Source organism: Aulostomus chinensis, chromosome 10 (genome assembly GCF_037954235.1).
Source record: "Aulostomus chinensis isolate RoL2024-O1b breed Wild chromosome 10, RoL_Achi_v1.0, whole genome shotgun sequence".
NCBI classification, from domain to species: Eukaryota; Metazoa; Chordata; class Actinopteri; order Syngnathiformes; family Aulostomidae; genus Aulostomus; species Aulostomus chinensis.
Genome location: NC_141329.1, coordinates 6,699,444 through 6,721,129, shown reverse-complemented (window position 1 = coordinate 6,721,129; position 21,686 = coordinate 6,699,444). Strand labels below are relative to the sequence as shown.

The window sequence follows — 21,686 nt, the reverse complement described above, 5'->3', positions numbered from 1 at the left end:
ATATCTCAATATTTGAAAGCCTCTGCTTATCTTGGGTACTGGCCAGTAGTGTGGTGCACGTGTTACCTAACTTAACACATTATGGAGCCCAATTTGATACAAGTGTGTCCTCACAAGAACTCCGTCTTGTGGCGCTTGTTGTGCTAGGTGGAGCAGTGTCAGAGACATTTGAAATACAATGAAACTTTAAGAAGAAGAAAAAGAGCTAGGAATGTAACTGAATATGGGTCCTAATTTAGTGTTTGACGCACATCTCTGTTTGTTATTCAGCTGGAGCTTCACGCATCCAAAAACAACACTGATCTTAGCTTTTAAATATGTGTTTTCTGTAATCATGGCTGGTCTAGTTAGGTGATAAGGTTTTGGATCATTGCTAAATATGCATATTTTAGTCTTCATGTTCTTCCTGTAGGGGTGAATAAAGGTATGTTGCAGATATTCCTGCAAAATATCAGTATGGTTCGTGGAGGGAAATGTTTTGCTCTACCTTCTATAGGTTATAATACAATGATAAACACAACATCCAAATATTTTAGAATGTTTAGTGTTTTACACATCATTCAAAATGAGGAGTGTTTTTCTTCAGAGCTGTGCCATATCATAAAATATCAAAACTTCCTGATAAGAATCACATCATTGCATATAAGTAATAAACGTGCTGTTATTTTCACTTTTTAAACACTATTTGGACATTGGCAGTCTAATTTTTACATTTGTATTTAACAAGGATGAATTGGAGTAAAAATCCTGCAAGCAATTTTTAAGCCAACTGAATTGCTGTTTAGTATTTGACGATTGTCAGGATTGTGTCACTCCTCTGGATCGTGTTCCTCTGGCTCTTGGATGCTGAAATAACCTGAAGAGTGTGAGATATCAGGATTCTTTTAAATCCACCACTTCTGTTTCACATTAATTTTACCCCACTCGTTATACTTGTGGTCTTTGCTGGCAGATCAGACTTACAGCACATTCACATCAAATATTAATATGTCTTTAGAATCAGTAGATGCTCGTATTGAGACAAAACAATTTATTCAAGGACACAAATATGCAGAGGGAAACCTGAATGTAAAAGACTCAAGAATAATCTAGAGGCTCCGATTATGATTTAAACTATAAGGAAGTGTTTTCCTTTCCTCTTCTGACAGCAGCGTCTGACTCATAGTCACACTTGTTCAAAAGACGTCATGTTCACATTATGGATTTTTTTTTCCCCCACACAAGTAGTGCATTTACTTCCTACTCAAAGAAGTGATACTTGCATCTAATCTTCAATGAAACTTCGGCTCCGAAGGTTATTCTCTGGTGGTGTTTGTCCCCAATTGTACTCATGCCCTCTAGTGACAAATTGAGATAAAAGCCATGAGACACTGGAGGAACGGTAACATTGTTGCACAGTGGGACACACAGATGGGGATCCATTCGCATACCGTATGCTGCTAAGATTCACAGGGATTTTAAAGAGTGAGTTTCGCATGTGGTTTAGCTTAATCTAAACTTCCCACACCAGTTTCTTTTTTTTTTTCCCTCTTTCGGTAGCTTTGCTCTGATCTCCCTGGGATTACAGTGAGCAAGTACATGTGACAGAGAATGAAAAGACTAGCAACATGAAGCAAATGGTTATTCAGTTTTGTTAGTTTGAATTGTGAAATTATTCTTGTTGACTGGATGAATGCTTGAAGGTATAAATAAATAAAATATAGGACAGTAGAGGCAGCACGGTGGTGCAGTGGTCAGCACTGTCGCCTCACAGCAAGGAGGTTCTGAGTTTGAGTCCCGACTCAAGCACAGGATCTTTCTGTGTGGAGTCTCCATGTTCTCCCTGTGCCTGCGTGGGTTCTCTCTGGTACTCCAGCTTCCTCCCACAGTCCAAAGACATCAAGAGGGGACGAGGCTGATTGATACTCTAAATTGACCGTAGGTGTGACTGTGAATGTGAATGGTTGTGTGTCTATATGTGTTGGCCCTGCGATGGACTGGTGACCCGTCCAGGGTGAACCCCGCCTCTCGCCCGAAAATGACTGGGATCGGCTCCAGGCCCCCCCCCCCCCCCCGCAACCCTTAACAGGATAAGAGGTAGAAAATGGATGAATAGGATGATAGCAACTGCTTTCACGCTGAGGAGGCATTTGAAAGATGCTTCATTACTTTGTCAATTTCAATGTATATTTTAATTGAAAAAATTGAAAGATTTTTAAAAAGCAAAGCAAATTCTGTCAAGTTATTGTTTTGTTTTTTTCACCTAGCTTGTTTACTTCTTAATATTCTTAGAAATATGTTTTCCTTGTTGACATGATCAAAACTCATGTTTTGAAACGAAAACTAAAAGCATACAGTCCTAAACAACTCTTCCGTTGTTCCCATTAATGTGTTGTGTAGGGAAAAGTCAATTCGAAGGAGAAACATAAATCAACCCTGAAAAATAGTGAAACATCCTGATGTGATTTTTATGAAGAAGCGTTTTCACTGGAAGTGACGCTAACCTGAGTTGACACTGATAGAGGCGAAATGACATTTTAATCTGTTTCGCAAACTTCCATTTTCTCCTTAGATCCAACATCAGCCGTCTTTTTTCTTGATACTGGTTGTTCATTGCTAACTGGTATCCAGGGAACGCTAAAATTAGTGGACGATCTGTACTAATAGAACAGCTCCATTACTCATTCCAGCTTATAATGTCTGGAACAGAAGTGATGACAAATTGAACTCCGAAACACACTAAAAAAAAAAAAACTCTCAGTTGACCAGATGCTGAGGACAGCGTGTCCTCCTGTAGCCCACCCGGGCGGTGTAATCTGTTGGACTAGTGAGAGGAACATGGAGATTGATGTCGGACGTAGAGGGGAAGAACACAAACACATTGGTTGCACTTTGTGTTTGATGAAATAGCTTGGTCAGGGTTTTTGGCACAGATATATTATTACAGTCAGCTTTCACTCACACTCAGTGTCACTATTAGCACAAAGTTGCAATTTATGGGAAAGACACAGTAAAAAATGAAGTTTTAAGCCTAGTTTAAATGAGCTCACAGTGTGAGGAGAGCTCAATTCAGGAAGTTTAGAAGCATTGAAACATGAAACTACTTCACCTTTTTGGTTGTCTTCCAACCAATGAATCCACCCTGGATAAACTAAAGGGGTCTAGATGTTTATAATGTACAGCTAAAGACACAGCAAGTAAGCCATTGTAGTGACATGCTATGAGGACCTGTGGACCATTGTCTCTGTGTTTGTAAGGACTTGGCTGGAGCTGCAGCCATCTGATTGACATGTGAAGTCACCATTACAATCGTTTAACCTGCTGCAAATGCATGACTATATTTTCTGTTTTTTGTTGCTTAAGTATTGCTTACACACTGTCAGTAGATTAATATTGTAATTGTTATGCGACTGTTGAAAATAAACACATATATGTTATGTCATGTTATGATGTTCCATAATCTGAACCAGGCAGAGAATGAGGATATTGAATTGAAGAGGCCCAAGGATGGAACCTTGAGGAACTTCAAAATTTGACAATAATTGACAAACGACAAAGAGAAGTCTGTTGTATTGTTGTGATTGAAACCAATTCAGCACAATTGACCGTTAAGATACTCAAATACGTGAGCAGTATCTTATAGTCAGTTGTGTCAAATGTAGCACCGAGATTGAGAAACACAAAAAGGGTTATGTTAGATGTGCCACTGTTCTGAATGTCCTTTTAAAACTTGAACTCCAGTCTGTGTGGTGTTGGTTAGTCAAAGAGATTGGGGTTTTTTTTGGCCTGATGAAAGCAGAATAAATGGAAGTGTTGAAAATGATCCACAAAAATGTGTAGTCTGCGATGACAAAACAGGTAAAACTAATGGAAACAGATCTACAGCAATGAAATATTTCAGATGAATTGCTCCCAGCAGTCGTTTTAACATTTCACATAATCATTTTTATTCAAGATGAACATGAAAACATTGATTAGTGACTTTTTTTTTCTGTTAAACAAATGGTGTGGTTGGTTTTACCTGAATTACCAGGATTCTCACACACACACACACACACGCACGCACGCACACGCACGCACGCACACACACACACACACACACACACACACACACACACACACACACAGCACTACCATTCATGCTTGCATTTTATTTCCTTGAATAACTTCACCATTTTATATCTTGAGGCCTGCAAAAATATTTAAGATAACTCATTAATTAATTACAACTCATTAATACTTAACAGCTAATTTGGAATAGCAAGTAGATATTTGGTCTTTTGAAGAAAAGGACTGCAATATTCTGTGTGTGGGTCCTCTGTGGACATGGTATTTATAATAATACTGTTACTCAGCAGAATTATGAGTTGTGAAGTGTACTTGATGCTCCCTAGTACATTTTTTAATGTTTAGTTTCTATTATTATCTTTGAGTGTCAAATTCGATGTGTATAATGAGCTCAAACACTCATAAAATTGCGATAAAAATCAACAGTATGTACACAGGTCATAATCCAAATCTTATATATGTATAAATTCCTATTATGTGTCCTTGCACATCAATTAGTGATGCATAATACTGATTGTTTATGGAGTGATATCACGCATCAGTACATTCCTTCAAGGACTTTTTAGAACTCGTGTTTTTAACCAGTTTGTCTTTAAATGGAATGAATACAATAAATATGGTAAATAATATCAGTTATTCCAATTTTATTTATTGCCTCTCTCTCTGTCTCTCTCTCTCTCTCTCTCTCTCCTTCACTCCCCACGTCTCTCTGACACAAACACACACAGTTTTGTAGGTACAGTACTGTAGATAATGAAGCTCTCCAGAGTGCAGTTGTACCTGAGAGAAGCGGGGGTTTGCATCAAGCATCACTTGTGCAGTATTTATGAAGCAGCCTGGTGCAGCCTGACAAGCCAGAGGCAAGACAGCCACTTTGCTGAACTGGAAACTGCAAAATAGCATCAGTTCTTCTTCTTCATTCTATTGATGTATTTGTTTTTGGCGTTTATGTTTTTAATGAAGGGTTCATGCAGAATCGACGTGATTATTAAGTCTTATTTGGTTTTGATTTGAACATTACCGAGCAAGCACGGAACATTAAGTTGATATTAGAGAGGCACTGACACTTCATTTCGAAATAAAAATCAAGGCGATGAAGTTAAGATAGCAATATTAACCTGGCTTGCAAAAATATTAAATCAACAAAATATCATTGTGAAAATTTCCGGTCGTGTAGACGTCTACATTTTGTCTGTGGGAGATTTTGGTTTGTTAACTAAACAACTTCAGACCAACAACCTATTGGTGTCAGCTGTTACTCTGACTTATGTAGATGTTGTAATTAAACATTCTCCCGACATTGAAGATTGGTCAACTGACGTCACAGCCAACATTAAACCAAAATATCAACATCTAACAACTGTGGAGGCCAGCTGCTGTCGATGCTATTATGATCATTTTGGACTTCATCCACACTGAGGCCTTGTTGTTCGACAGAGGTCGTTTGTCTTTTAAGCGAGGGTCTCAGAGGGATGGGGATTTTGGGAGAAAAGACCTCAGCTAGTCTTTCTTTTCTTTTTTTTGCGGGGGGAGGGGTCACATTGCAATTGGAAAGCGGTTGCTCCATCCAAGATAACGAAAGACATAAATAGATATTTGTTTTTTTGATTTTATTTATTTTTGTTTGTTTGATATCTTCAAATTTCAGCACTTTCCAGTATTTGTTTCACCCCCCCCCCAAAAAAAAAACAACAACAAACAAATACAAAACACAATCTCATAATGTACTTTACCGCAATTTAACCAGTCAAGTACATTTGGAGCACAAAAAAGGTTGAAATATTATATTTTTTCAATTCTGAAGTTTTTTTTTTTTACTGTTAAAAAAATGGAGGTCAGATCCTGGATAAGGCTACGCTATGTTGCATAACATATTCATCTCATCATATATCTGTGTCAGTGAGGGGGGTCGGAGGGAGGGAGGAAGGGAGAGTTTCAGAGAGATTTTAAAGGAAAGACATGTGCTCAGAAATCTATTTGAGGGGAGGCCCACATTCTCTCATTGACGCAAATACATATCCAGAGAGACACACAACCTGTTCTGGTTTCCGGAGCTATCTGAGTTTATGGTACCAAGGCTTATTCCTTAAAATTGTTGCAATCACTTTCATTTCTATAAATGTACAACACCATGAGATACAATGTAAAAAGATAAAAAATAAAAATAGTCCCACAAAACGTTGCTCTTGTTAAAATGACTCTGACACTTGTTTGAGGTTCCGAAAAAGATTGCTAATGGTAGTCCGACTGTGAGGGAATACAATCTGCCAACTGTTAATGTGTTAATTTCTACAACTGCACTTTCAATTGTGTTTGTTAGACTAACATTAACGCTACTACTGCTGCGTCAGGAGACGCTACTTCCTACTTCTTTGCTATGACAATGGTGGCCTACATTCTCGTAATCTAGAACCAATCTTGAGGTTCAGTTAAAACACAGGCCTGCTTGGTTTGATTAGTTTTTAATTTCTCATTGTAGACGGGGGGGGGGGGGGGGGGCAGATGTAGCAGCAGAGCTCAGTTTTTGATCTGGCCTGATGGTCCCAAGTATTCATTTGTTCATCCTGTTCAAGTGTCAGACCAGAATGTACTAATTGTTTCCAAAATATATGGTCTAATCTCTTGCTATTTTCATTCATCAATATTGTGTAGGAATCGCAGGATCTACTGTGAACTCTGAGCTCCCTCTCCCTCCCACGTATGAGGTGTCAAGTTTAAGGCTCTATATGTTGTCACTTTACCACAGCAAAATAAATGAAAGCAGGCGTTTGTGGTTCCCTTAGTCATCTCAGTGGCTCTGTCATACAAAGTATGTCTTCATCTGTGACTGATCGCTGTCACTAATGCACAACCCTGCTTGTGTTTTGTGACACACAGGCAAAGAAACAACATTGAATGTGAAATATTTTTGTTCATTTGAACCACTATTACAGTTATAACAATATTTAATGTGCAAACAAATGCATCTGAGCATATGGAAAATTATAGATTCAAAAAATGGTTGGGGACTTTGAATTTGTTGCTAGACGTCTAGTTGAGTTTTTTTCTGAATGGATCGTTTCATTCAAAATAAAAAACAGAAAACTTTGGAAACCCTAAATGCATTGGAGGGACAATACTGAAGATAATGAATGAGAAAGGGATGAGATAAGATGGTTATCCAAAAAAATAGGTGATTGAAGGGGGAAGAATATACTGGAATTAGCTGCATCCAGCCCCCAGCAGCAGTCTAGCTAAATATGGGAGTGTGTGTGTGTGTTTGTGTGTGTGTGTGTGTGTGTGTGTGTGTGTGTGTGTGTGTGTGTGTGTGTGTGTGTGTGTGTGTGTGCGTGTGTGCGCATGCGTGTGAGAGAAAGGGGGGTGAACCAGTTTGGGGGGACTGATTGCGGGAGAGAAGAGGAAGGGGGGGGGTGTTGAAAGATTTGCTGGGGAGGGTGAGGAAAAGCAAGGGGGGAGAGGCACTTGGCTGCCAAGCACAGCAGAAGTGTTGATGGTAAAATGGTAACTATCTGGTCCCTGTGCTCAACGTAAACACACCATCGCTCTCAGCTCTTGGATGGATTCACAGACACACCGTCGGAGCAAGTTTACATCGATCACGTATTGTTTGTGTGACAGAGGCTGCATGTGTTTGTTTTTATGCATTTGTGTCCTTGTGATGTGAATATGGCTCTGTGCCACATGCCCCCACTGAGAGAGAGAGAGGAGAGGGCCGGGGAAAAAGAGCAAAAATATGTAGCCTCCACAGTGTGCTGCTAAAAGGCAGCAGCAAATAATTTTAACCTGGCCTGGCCACTACTGTATACACGTGCTCACACATTCACACTCACACGTACATATATAGTGGCTTCCCTGCTGGCTGTCCAGATGAGGTTTGGTGGCCTTGGACAAGGATTGCCTTGTTACTTGACTCAATGGTGTGTTTTAACTCCAAAATATGCTCGGTGAGAGGAGAGAGGTGGGTGGGGGTGAAGGGCTTGGCCTGGGCAGGGGGCAGCACATCTATAAGCAGAATCTAGATCTACATCTGTCTCCCTTCCTACTTCTGCATGTAACAGACAGTCAGGAAGTTAGTAATAAACATGCTCACGCTGTGTTTGGAGTTCTATACGTTCACGGTGTTTGTCAGTTTACAAAGAGTGCAAGTCTCAGTACACACTGGATTCCCTATCTGAACCTATTCTTTCACGTTGTGGACGCAAAACACTGGAGTCTGGGAACTCTGGAAGGAGAAGCAAAGATTTTAAACATTTTTTACGCTGCATGGTTACAATTAGTCCTCGACTTGCTCTTTTAGATGCATCTTGGTTTGCAGACCCGAACTCTTCCTTACACACATGGCTGCTGCGCTACAAGTGCTAAATTGCAAATGTTAATATGCCTTGCTTAAAGAATAACACTGCTTTCATTTTATTATCAGCAAATCTCATTAAAGCACTCAAACACACAATTGCTGAAACAGTATTAAACTCGGCCTCCGTGTCATTACCATCTAAAAACGATTAGGTACACGCTGGGTGATGTATTCTTTCATTACAATGAACATTTCCAATACAAATTACTGTGATTCGTATGGTAGTGTGCATCCACAAAACCTAACCCTTAAGATAAGAAGAAAATGCACTGACCTTATTCTCCATAAGCATTCTCTAAAACAAAATTAAAAACAAACAAACAAACAAACATGTTATTGTAATTATTTTTTTTAAGAAGATAGGGGTTTGAGTATGGAAGAGTGTGCACTTTTCCTCACTTTTGAGGCGACCTTGAATCGGTTTGTTAGTGCAACTGTGGTTGTGACAAAACTGACACGACTGAAGGATTCAGAATGACACACAAAAAAACAAAAATAAGTATTAGGCACTGCAAAAATTGAAAAGCTAGCCAAAAACAACAGACCTCGTGTGTGTGTGTGTGTGTGTGTGTGTGTGTGTGGGGGGGGGGGGGGGGGGGGTACGTGGCTGAACTGGAAACTCATAAGAAAGTGAATACAACAGCTAACCTGCCTCAAAATATTGTATAATATAATATAAAATAAACATTGTATATATAATAATATACTATAATAATATATAATATACTGTAATATAAACATTGCTCTGTGTATGTTTGTTGTAGCGAAGTTGTTTAACACTTTTAATCATTGCATTTTGAATTATTTTTTGCATATCAGCCATTGCAATAAGACATGGACTCCAACTGTACACACAAACACATAAAACTTTGTGCTGCATGAACAAACATACATTTAGCTGATGCTACCAAGTATTTCTGCTTGGCATTGACTACATTTTTTTGCATCATCCAAAACTCTGTGTGTGTGTGTGTGTGTGTGTGTGTGTGTGTGTGTGTGTGTGTGTGTGTGTGGGAAAGCGCTTCCTAGTTGCTTATGCTCAGTCAACAGTCTGCCGACTGTGTGTTTGTCTTGGACGCCGCCAACTTGCCTGTAGATTACTCAATCAGATAATCAAGGGTATAATTGCATCACATGCTTCTGGGAGTGTTTTTCCCTTCCATTATCCCTCCTAACGCTCACATACATGTCACACTCCCAGACACCGCAGACACACATTGATGACGTCCATACAGCAGCTAATTGCCAGGGACTGTCTGTGTAGGGAGATAGTACGTCCACTCGTGCTCTCATCTACGTGTGACCTGCTGTGTTGCGTTTTGAGAAGAGTGTCAAGATAGTTTTAGGTTAACATACCTCCTCCTTTGAAACATGTCAGTGTTATTGTAATAACTTCATTTGCCTCTGATACTAAAAAAATAAAGCAAACCCGAAACAACAACTCACTGGTGATGTGTTAGTATTAATTAGGTTGTCTTATGAACTCATTTCAATTTGATTTTTTTTGCTTTATGGCTACTGGAAGACATTCATGGCAGCAGCTGGACTCGCATTCATCTCATCACATGCATCATTACAGATGTGATGCAACTTTATAGTAATGTAATTTGCTTGTTAGTGTACTGGTTTAATAAAAGTTACATAACTTTATGAAGAAAATTGCATCACAAGAATAAAGGGACATATTTTAAAAAGCTTGATTCAAGTGTGGGAGAAAAAAAAGGGGGGGTGGGGTTTGGCATCAAAACTCAAGCCTGGACCACTCAAATTTGCTGGCAGCAGCTTCCACAGTTACCAGCACTGCTTTTGTTTTCTGTGCTGGTGAACATTTGATTAGCAAGAAAGTAGGTTTATATGCAGGATTTGCTGAGAGACATGTATCGCATGTGCATTCACATATAGAAATAAAATTAAAATTAAAAAGTACCCAACCCTTTACCTCATTATGATAGTGTGACGGTGTGTTTGTGTGTGTGTGTGTGTGTGTGTGTGTGTGTGTGTGTTTGTACTCCAGGACTGTGTGAGGTGCAAAGTGTATGTATCATTTGTTGTTATCATAATGTGAAGAGGTGTGAACGTGTATGTTTTCCTTCTTTGTGAGTTTCAATGCACCAAACTTCCCCACTCATTTTTTCTTACTCTAAGCTAAAAAAAAAAAAAAAAATCAGTATATTTGGATATGAAGGGAAAAAAAACAGTAGATGACATTAAATAGTGGCGTTTCACATTTGAGTTTTATTGTACTTTCAGCCATAGAATTAAGTGAAACGGAGTAACTGTAAGTTTCAGTCATGTAAATCTGACGTTGAGCCATCAGTGAAAAGTCTGGAGGTTCACACATTGGATGATAGAAATCTCAGAATAAAACATAAAAATGACTGGACTGCAGCATTAATTTGGATGATATTCTCCCTCTGGGCCTTTTGCCTCAGGCCATGGACATCTGTCGAGGGAAAGCAAAAAAAAAAAAAATTATATCTCAGTACTCAGTATCTCTCTACTTCTCCCAACCTTTCTGTTTCTTCCTCTCTTTTTCCTTTTCTCTCACTTTCTGTCACTTTTTGTCTGCTTGGCCCTCACTGTTTTCTCTCGCTCACCCGATTTCCTCTCTGTCCAAACGTTCACAGGACAAATGCCAAAGGCGGTATTATTGTGTCCTCAGCTGCCATCACTCACTGTGTTATTTAAAACACTGCTGATGTGTGTGTGTGTGTGTGTGTGTGTGTGTGTGTGTGTGTGTGTGTGTGTGTGTGTGTGTGTGTGTGTGTGTGTGTGTGTGTGTGTTTAGCCTGGCCTCATTCCTAATATGCCTTCTCTGAATTCACAATCATCCCAGTGTATCCAAACTGAGGCTGGCCGTGTTACCGCTCTCTGACCTTGACCTTTTGTTCTCTTCCATATATGCTGCTTTACATGTATATAGGAATTGGCAGCTGGGATGGGATAGGATGAATAAAGGGAAACATGCAGGTTTTATGAATAATTCAGACTCCACATATTTTCATTTTGTCAAAATGCTCAATATAATATATCACCTATGCGTTCTTTGAAGGAGGACGAGAAAGAAAACCCTCAAGGATAAATGTCTTCAACATTAGGACTTACTATGGAGCAGAATTGTGAAGTAATAAAAGTAGTGCTCAGCAGTAAGCTCCCATTCCTCGACCAGATGAGATATATAGTCGTCTGCATTTCAGCTGAAGGTAATGTTGATGAAGCAGGCCATCTGAACATCTGTTGACCTCACACTCCATCTTAACCTCAAGCTAGTGTTTTCTAACAAGCAACCACAGCCTCTCTAATCCTGACCCTCCCTCACCCTCGGCTGGAAATCACCACAGTTAAGGCGGGAGCTCAAGCTGTAATTTAGCCAACAGAACCACATCATCATCCATAATTCAGATTCACTGTACCAGGGCCAGTTTTCAACAAATGGGAACCACCCCTCCATTCTGTCCAGCCACTGAGGAGCTTCTTAACCACCAGCCATATTTGTTGAGTCCTTCAACTCTGCTTCCTCCACAGAGGGCAAGCTGGTCATGTTTAAGAGTTTGTCAAGTGTTCATTCAAAGAGCCGACAATGTCAGGGTCAGCTGTTAAATCCTGTTTAGCCAAGGCTGAGTTTGACAGATTACCAGACAGGCATTAACGTCGCTCCCCGGACTCTCTTCATGTACCCAGGTTTTGGATTCAGGCATCACTGTTGCCAACATCCCTCTGGTCCTCCACTACCTGAACCCTGAACCTGAACTCTGGTATCTGGCCAATGACTGCATATTATTGCTGGATCGTGTAATTTTTATGGGTGACATCTGCTAAAACAATATAATCACTTAAAGCTCTGGGTTCTAGCTTCCACATGTCAAAACTCAACTGTCTCCTCTCTGCAAATGACAATAGTAACTCTTTTAATATAAGGAGTTTAAATACTACTGAAGAACCGTCTTCCCCCAAAGTTAAGTTCACATGTAACATGTATGAGTTTAATTCAGGTCAAGTTTAAATATTTAGAAATGAATGTCTAAATTCTATAAATGGCCCCCTGCTTTCTCTCCATGGTAAAGCTGCACACTGTCAGCGTTCGGCTCTCATCTGAGAACCAGATGAAGCAGTTGGCCGTAGGCTGTGATGTGTATACAGGATGGTACACACATCACATACACTCTCTCTCTCTCTCTCTCTCTGTCCCTGGCTTTGTCTCTCTCACTCACACAAACAAAAACACAGAGCCCCCCCCCACACACACACACAAACACACACACACTCATACGTGTGGCCTGTTTGGTTCCTTTAGGCGCCATACAGCGTCTGCTAACGTCAATGTGTTCCCGTCTTTCATTCTGCTTATTTTCTCCAACATCTTTCTTTCTTTCTTTTGGTCGTCTATCTGTCCAGTCTCATTCAAAAAGGGATTCATTGAGTGAGAGCTTATTGGATGAAATGGTTCTGGTGTGAAACACGCTGAGTGTCTTTGTTCTACCCTGAAGACAAACCTACTCAGAAGAGCCGCTTCCTTTCTATGGATTTGCTCTCCTTTAATTTCTCCTTTTCTTTTTGTTCTCTTAGACTTTATTTGCCAGGTGTTTTCACACAACACCGCGACTCAGTAAAGAACCTAAGATTTATACGGACTTTATTATTTTACAAGTTTATAAGCCTCTTCCAGAGGGTCTGTGGTAGTGTCTCCCATGAGAAGTGTTTCAGATAAACAGCCATGAAATGATTGTTTCCTGTGGGTTTTGCAAATGGAAGCAAGTCCCAAAAAAACTATAAATAGTTCGGCTTTTATGTTTTCTGTATTCAGCACATATTGAAGATTTTCACATGTAATGCACAACCGCAGGTTCTGAGGGATCAAAAATAGGCAAAAGTAGTACAGTTTTTCCTCAAATTTAACTGACTTCTAAAGCCATACCTTCGCCATATTCCACAACCTTATTTTTCAAATGAAACTTGATGAAACTGGAAATCTGAATCTATGTGTTCGTCAGGAAAACTGAAGAATGCATGTAAAATCAAATGTTGCTAACTGTACAGGTTCTGCTCACTCGACACCCCCCCCCCCTCAAATAGTACAAATAAATAACTGAAAGAAAAAACATGGATTTGCCCATTTAAGCCTGTTTTGTCAAAAAAATAACTAGCCCCTCTTGGAAACGGTCACTATTATGTGCATTGTGCACGTTCAGTGAAGTGAAGGGAGCTCATTTGCATTTTCTTCAGCTGGTTGTGGAGCAGTGGGCTTGAGTTTAAGTGGGCTGCACGTGCAAAAGATCCCAACAAAAACGATACAAAAATAATTTGTGTAAATGTCTTCTCCACATCAGGGAGCTCTGATGGATTCTCTCTGCACCTGTAGCTGGTTTGCACTGACCTCCTGCCACACATACAATTAGTGCATCTCTCCATCAAGTCAGACCTTGCAAACATTTACACTAGAGGAACTTCATTGATGATTTAAGTCAAACAAGACTGGTGAGTCAGGAAGTTTCTAGGGGATTTCTGTACTGTTTTGTATTGATGCTTGTTTCTTTGACAATTTATTTTTTTTTAATTTTTTGACAGACAAGTAAGATACAAGTTCTTTGTCCTGCAGAAAACCATAAAGGGAATGAGATACTGGAATGAAAACATTCCTAAGCTAGAGACTATTGACAGCCTTCCTTGTCTTGCACCCAGAATGTTCAGTGTTTAACTCATTTGAATGTATTGGACACGCCCCATGCACCTTAAACCGTGCACTTTAATTGTGCCCCAAATCTGATGCGTGAGAGAAAGTGTTGCCTCAGCAGAAACGTCTCATCAGTAAACTTTCTTTCAAAGTATCACTTGGAAAATTTTAGAGGGGAAACATGAAAGCAAAACTTCAAGAAGTACGGACATAAAATGGCACGTTAAGTCATTATGCATGCAGCTCCAAATGGAAGACCAGTGTCTGGACGCTCACGTTACTCCCATCGGACACAGCCTGAAACGCCCAGCAACGTCAGTGTCAATCAGCAGGAGCAGAAAGCTGACAGAGAAAAGTGGGTTGTGGGAGCAGTGACGCACACCCCTCTCACAGTAATAGGAGAAGAGAATGACAAGCTGGCGTCAGTAGCCTAACATGGGTACAACAGCACAAGGTAAAAGCACTCCACTTAGCCATGGAGCCTTAGAGGCGGAGGGTGGGGGGGGGCAGCAGAGAGGAGAAAGACCAGGATGAAATGATGTGTTTGAATTCAAAATGAGATGCGTGCATGCATGAAGGCCTGTTTGCGTGTGATGCATTGGTCAGTGGAGTTAAAGATGACAAGTAGATCTTGCAAAAGCAGGAATGCACAACTTTATCATCCTGACAGTTCTTAATGGTGTCAGTTTAAATCTTGATTGTTTTTTTTTTTGTCTTCAGTCTTGTATTTGCACACGTGAATATCGTCTCAGTGTAATCCGTGCGGCCCATTTGTAGCTGCTGGAAGAACATATTGTCACCGCACTGATAGACGTTCATATTTCCGTATATGATTGATGAAAAGTAGAATTATGGTCACGTGATTCTGCAATGTATTCCTGTCACAGTGACGGTGCCCTTTACATCAGGTCTTCCTTGAGTTCCAGCAGACATTCGTGGCAAATTTGAAGAAATTCTCTTTATTCGCCAGAGATGACACATTAAAGAGAATGGGACAGAAGAACAATCAGATAAGATGTCTCTGGCCGACTGCTGCCTCCGTCGCAGAGGCATCAAAAGTCATTTCAACACAAAATGCAAACTAAAATACAAAAGCTGATCTGGTTTAATCATTAAATGTGTGATCCCAGGTTTTCAGTCATCATAAAAACTTAGTTTACTCCCTGTCTTTCCTTTCCTAATCGTTTAGAATTCTATGTCTTGAGCTTAAAGGAAACAGACTTTAGGTATGAAAGCTTCATGAGAGTGTCATCAGTAGCCTATGCTAAGGACATTAGCTCTTCCCTGTTTCCTAGAGTTGGGGTGGACACCAGCAGCCGTTAGTTACATGCTGCCCCCTATTGTTTGGACTGTGAAATATCAAGCAGATTGGCTACAAAGTGTATTTTTACATATGAACAATAAGGGCTAGAGAGGATCATGAACATGAATTAATAAGGAACTTCATACTACGTTTTACCGCTGTTCTCCACTCAATATTACCGTTCTTACATTTGAAGAGACGATTACTAAAACAGCTCTAAGACTTTCTAGTTATTTGAATGCCCATGTGGTCCAGTTATTATAGGTTCCTGTGCTTTGGCACATGCTGTTTAATTATTTTATTTTTAAGCATTAAACACATGAACCGACATGAGGCCTCATCATACCTCAGGACACATTATAAAATACAACCACAAGTCATGTGTCACACACGAAAAAGAAAAATGCAAAGAGGACATGCGCAAATCTTAATGTGCTGACAGATGCATGCATGCATTTACTTGGCAGTACATGCAAAGGCTTAGTCATGCAACTCCACTGTGAGATTTCACACACACACACACACACACACACACACACACACACACACACACGCACACAAGCCTGAGGCTACGTTGGTGGCTGCCATCAGCACAATCCATTCACAGGGGACGCAAGAGGCTTGAGATTGAAATGTGAGGATGAGAATAATATTATTGCTGTGCCACAATTCAAACCTTGAATTTGTAACTGTAGTTTCACAGTTTTAATTCGGTTTTCATTTGAACACATCTACATATTTTGTACATATTTTGAGAGAAGCTTTTGAGATGGGTCTTTCCCTGAGCTCTCTACTCTAGTTTTACTTATTCATGGCTCCTGTAAACAAGTCATCTTACTCTGACTTCTGGGAATGCAGTTAATTCAGGGATCTCACACAGGTCATTAATGATAAATAAGGAAATGATCTTTTTTGTCATAAACATTTGATATACTTTTGAACGTAACATTTAACTTTCTTGTATTTTATTCTTTCTGCCGCCCTAATGTGAGATCTAGTCGACCTTCATGTCACATTGTAAGAGGACCAAAGATGCTTAGAGAGGTTTGTTGGCTGAAATGTACAATGATGTTTAGTTTTGCTAATTGTGCTAACACTGCCATCATTTAAATGTGATAGCAGGGTTTCTCTAAAACTAAAAATATGATTTGATGGTGGTAATATTATATGAAAAAAGGGGTTAACTTTTGGAGGCCATTGTTGGCCACTGGATTATTACTTGGGCATTAATTGCTTATAATGAGTCAGCTGGTGAATGTTCGTCACTCCAGCAGAGGACCTGGAGCTGGAACATTTTCTGATTCATCACTGAGATTCAGTTTATGGGCCATAATCAGTTTGACTTTTGCAAACCGGTTTAAATGGACATTGTTATTCAGACCCATTGGACAATTTACATGTTGTACTCGAGTAGATTGTGTTACCTGTTTAATGTACTTCCTATGCTTATTTATTGGCTGTTATTAAACCTACATTGCAGTATTACTGCCATCTAGTGGATTGGAGTCACCACTATGTACTACAGTCCCATACATTCTCATGTTGTTCTACTTTAGAGTGGCTGCTGACTGTGACAAAAAAACAAACAAAAAAATTGGCCGATGAAATTTTTTGTATCAGTTTGGCCTGTTTTCTTCTTTTGTTTTATTTTTAGCTTATAAAATGTTTTAAGTTTTTAAAATCAGCCCACGTCACTTTCTCTTAAACAGATGTTTGTGTTGATATTTTTATGATGTCCTAGCATTGAGCTATGGCCTCTTATTGACATCTCGCGTACACTGACTTGTGCACGTGTGCTTGTCGGAGTGATGTGAGCAGGTAATGAGATCAATAAGCAGCAGCTGGTGTGGTCTGGTTTCACAGGGCATTGACAGGCCCCCTGACATGCTTATTGGGAACAATTAGCATCCGTGAGCAGTGCTAATGTGGTTTTGAGTGATGACGGTGATACATGTCTAAATTTGTGCGTGTGTGTGTGTGTGTGTGTGTGTGAGTCATCATCATAATCATCCAGTCCAGAAATCCCTACTCTTGCTCTCCCTCCTCCCTCTCTCTCTCTCTCTCTCTCTCTCTCTCTCTCTCTCTCTTTCTCTCTCTCTCTCTCACACACACACACACACACGCACACTCACACACACTTGCAAACAAATGCTGGCAAGCTGTGCAACCAGCTTTGCTTTAAGTGGGTAAACAGTGATTTTTGGGGTCACTATGCAAAGACATTCTGAAGCAGGGAACAACAGAACTGGGGCACTGTGCATCAACACAAGATTACAAGGAATTTATAAGGAATTTAACTAATGAGACAAAAGAGGATGTTCCCTTAGAACCAGATTCGCCTGGGCAAATAATTCAGTATTATTGTATTTTTTTTTTACTTACAGAACATTTTGGTATGTTGTGGTTTCCCAACATTCTGGTGTGAAAAGCTGAGTTTGCCTTGTAATACAACATTTTCTTTTTTTTTGTTTTAGACATGCCAAACACTTCATCTTAGGTCATAAATAATGAATCACAGTTTACTGTAACTGTAACTGTATACCATTATTTCATATGGACACATAAAGTGATAAATATTTGTTGTTTTGCACATTTGCCAACCCCTTACTTTTTCTTTTTTTAACAGAAGCACCTTTTTGAGGGGACTTTGATGTAAAATTAGGAATTAGGGCTTCAGTCAATCATCCGTTATCCATCCATTTTCTATTTTGCTTATCCATTAAGGATCCAGGGGGGGAATTAAGACTAATAAAGACAGTCTTCAAAAAGATGTATAGAAAATCTGGAATAATTGGGATATGAATTTTAGGTCATATCACCCAATACTTCTGAAAACAAAGGAAAAAGAGAAGAGCATTTCCACCTCTTACATAAGTCCACTAAGGTTAAAATAATGATAAAGAGCTATTTTGATATTTAACCACTGTACATTCCTGCATGTTGTTCTCCAAATCTGGATATGTGATCATCCCTCTCATGCTCTTCCTCCCTCCGTGTGTCTCTCCCTCTTCTCTGCATCCTACCTCAGCTGGGATCTGCTGAGAACAGTTGCTGTCCAGTGGGGGTTTGGGTCTGGCTTGCTGGCTTATTCAGTATGAGAGCGTCTGAGTCGTGACAAACAGAGCGTGTGTGTAAATGTGCATTCGTGTGTGCTTGTGCTTCTCTGTGTGTGTGTGTGTGTGTGTGTGTGTGTGTGTGTGCGTGTGTGCGTGCGTGTATAAGCTTACAGACATTCATCCAGGCAGATCTTTTGACCCTTCAGACCTCACACGCTTTTTCTTTCAAAGTACTTTATAACAAGATTTACAAATAAACAATCCTATTTTATTCATTGTGAAGAAAATCAAAATGTAGTTGTATTTTTTAGCTCTCTTTTAAAGTAGATTCCATTTATGATTGTTTTTATAATACTAACCAACCACTTTCACTTTAAGCTGCTGAATAAATATCTCTTTTTAGAGATATATTTTAAACAGGTGCAGTTGCAAAATGTGGGTTGAAAAGCTGGATTATGGTTTTTAAATGCATTCATTTTGTTTTGATAATGAGCTGAATGTGGTGACGTGGCAGACATCATTTGTGAATTGCCATGACTGGTATTAGTGGTTGACTGATATGCATTTTTAAATTTATCGAGCAGGCCATTACAGATTCATTATTAATAATGCTTCACCGATTCTTACAAAACAAAACAAAAAAACCTCTGTAGGCTTTGTTGGTATGCGATGATAAATGTATGACAGAAGCAGCAGCACATCCCATCGTCCATGATGAACCAGTATCCTGTTAGTTAACACGGTACGGATTGTTTTGAAAGGTTTGAAACTGTGAAAATCCTTTTAACATTACCAAATGCATGCGTGTGCGTGTCAGAGATGATGATGTTATGTGTTTAGCATATATTAGCATTAGTAAAAGAACTAGCTGACTATTTAAGAGTGAAGAGAGAAGTTGAAGATGGTTCACAAGTCTATATTATCCCCAGCAAAGTGTATCTGAGCCATAATGGAAGTCATCAGAGGACAGGAGAACGCAGAAGAAGATTCAAGGGTCTGGATGAATGATGGAAGCCATACTGATGGTGTTGTTTCTGATAGAGACCAAAATGATTCATTTGGTTTTAGTCGGATTTCTTTCATAGTGGAACAAGCTGCACAGTGCCTAAATGGAGGACATACAGAGAGTGAATAACTCCTTGTATCTGGATCTGGCTCCGGATTGTTTCCAAATTTTTAAAGATTGTTCCTCAACTTAAGTTTTATCATCCTACCAAATTTCATCAAAATCTATCTCAACTTTTGGAACCAAACCAATGCCGCTGATCACATTACCTTCTTGGCGGAGGCAATAAACCCGTATTTATCTTTCTAAATCAAACGGTCAGGATGCAACAGAGATGAACATCCTGTCGACATTAACTGAGATGCTTCAGCTCCTAAATTAACCTCTGCTGTCAAATATGATTACTATTGGGAAGATCTCTCCATGTACAGGAAACTATGAATCATACACTTGCTCTGTTGTCAGTTATTCACTCTGTGAGTGCTGGACTTCTCATTTCCACTATGACAGCAACATGAAGGTCAACCTGAGTGATGCGTGCTTTATTTTTAATCACATTATTTGATCCTGCATTGTTTTAATATGTCCTGAAAAAAATACACTTGGTACTGTTCTGGGTCATCGTTTAGTTTTAAACAAATGCAACGACAGTTTTGAGATAGTTTTTGATAAGTTGGATAGAAAAAAAGCAATTCAGCTTTGTGTCCAGTAGAGGAATGGATCTACAGGATGTTTATTGTTTAGTCCAGCTCTGCACAACAGGAGGAGGAAGCGCTGTCAAAGGTCAGGCTCCATGAAAGCCACGTAGAGCCACATATTATTTTTATTCTGTTAATGAGCACAAATGTAATCTCATTGCAGCAGGAGAGAGACAGGGCAGGATGGGGACAGTTGGGGTGGAGGGGAGTCGTATGTGCATCAGCCCTCCAGCGTTAAGTGTGACGCGCCTTTTTTCTTTCTTCCTCGGCAGCTCCTGCTCCTCTTTTATTTTTAGAAAGGGTTGATGGAGAGATGGAGGGAGGGAAGAGGAAATCAAGAGGGAACGGCCGAGGAAGAGAAAAGTGCTTCTGAGCTCAATTAGTACTGTGGTGTTGCAGGGCGGACAGCTCTCTGACAGTTTTGTGTGTCTATCTCCAGATTATGTGTCAGCCAGAATGGGACTACAGGAGAGCTCTGAGCAGATCCCAGGTCAGTGATGTGTAGAAGGAAAGAGAGGAAAGATGTGGGATTGTAATCTGTATGTCTTTTTTTATGTTTCTGAACCTCCTCTTCTGTCTGACTACGCTTGACTAGAACAATGTGTTCATTTAAAAAAAAAAAAAACAACTGAATTTACCAACACTTTTCTGTTTTGTTTCGAATATTTGAGACTTTTCCTAAAAAAAAAAACAAAATTAAGAAATGTTTGTCACCTTTAAGAGGAACTATATTAAGAATAATTCTGCTGGTTCTTGTGGTGACATTTCATTCAGATCTTTTTTGACATGAAATTGGAAATGAAATTATTTAATTTCTGTCATAGATAAAAATTGTTAATAGCTGCGTTTAGCATTCAGTTTATCAAACCCTCTCACAAAAGCTTGTTACTATTACCTATGTAAAAATGAATTACAAATATTAAATAGATGCAATTCATATTTCAAAACCAACAACATAATTCAACGTATATACTGGAAAGGAATTATGCATGTAATATAAATATTTTATATTATATTGTATTATATTATATATTATATTTTACAAAAGAACAGAAAAAATCTGTATCTGCTTAGACAGTGTAACTTGTAGTTCTAAAGGCAAAGGTAAATATAATTATTATACATTTTCTAATCACCGTCAACAAAAATATAAATGCAACACCTTTATTTTTGCAGGTATTTTTTTTATTCATTTCCCACCACATGTATTTCAACGTCACTGCTAGTGAGTGTTTCTTCTTTGCTGAGGTGGTCTGCGGGTGGCACAGGTGCAAACTGTCAAGATGCTATTTAGAGGCCATGATCACTACGCAGGTGTTCCTGATGATGGAGGTCAACAAGATTTCACCTCAAATCCTCCACATTTGTCACATCACAATGCCACAGATGTCAACAGGGAGAGGACAACTGACACAACGCAAGCCAGCATGTCACTTCAGCAAATTGCTTGCAGCTTAATGTTCATTTTTCAACAATAAGCCACATTTGAAGCCATTTCCAGCAGTCGGACACAGCAGCCAATCGACACAGTCACAACACTGCTTGGTATGC

At 39.5% G+C, this 21,686-nt stretch overlaps 1 protein-coding gene across 1 annotated transcript in view; it reads left to right on the top strand.

Moving 5' to 3' along the window:
• Positions 1 to 21,686, top strand: part of LOC147254203 (cGMP-inhibited 3',5'-cyclic phosphodiesterase 3A-like) — a 50,917-nt gene that overhangs the window by 1,289 nt on the left and 27,942 nt on the right. The gene's annotated exons all lie outside the window — the stretch shown is intronic.